The following is a 272-nucleotide window of genomic DNA, read 5'->3' as shown; positions in this document are numbered from 1 at the left end:
CACGCGCTTGCAATCGTGAGAAGCAAGATATGCATTTTACAGAACCAGAAATTTTTAACAAAATGAATAACTTATCTTGTAGGGAGCATTGTGGCGAGACTTTGCCGAAGACTGACTGGTGAGTTGTTGAGTTAAAATGTACTCTCTTGTGCTGGCTTTGGTGATTTGCATAGAGTCTGGGACAGATGCAAAGGGGTGGGTCTTGTTGCTTGCTGCTGGTTGAAGGCGGGAGCGGACAGCGACGTGTGAAAGGTGTTCGGGGAGTGGTTTTC

The 272-nt window shown here is 46.7% G+C and overlaps 1 protein-coding gene across 1 annotated transcript in view; it reads left to right on the top strand.

Moving 5' to 3' along the window:
• The window catches only part of LOC119590512 (arrestin homolog), an 87,402-nt gene that overhangs the window by 34,029 nt on the left and 53,101 nt on the right, over positions 1-272 (top strand). The window lies entirely within an intron of this gene.

The sequence above is a fragment of the Penaeus monodon genome, chromosome 27, assembly GCF_015228065.2.
Source record: "Penaeus monodon isolate SGIC_2016 chromosome 27, NSTDA_Pmon_1, whole genome shotgun sequence".
Classification (NCBI taxonomy): Eukaryota; Metazoa; Arthropoda; class Malacostraca; order Decapoda; family Penaeidae; genus Penaeus; species Penaeus monodon.
This window is presented reverse-complemented; position numbering and strand designations above follow the sequence as displayed.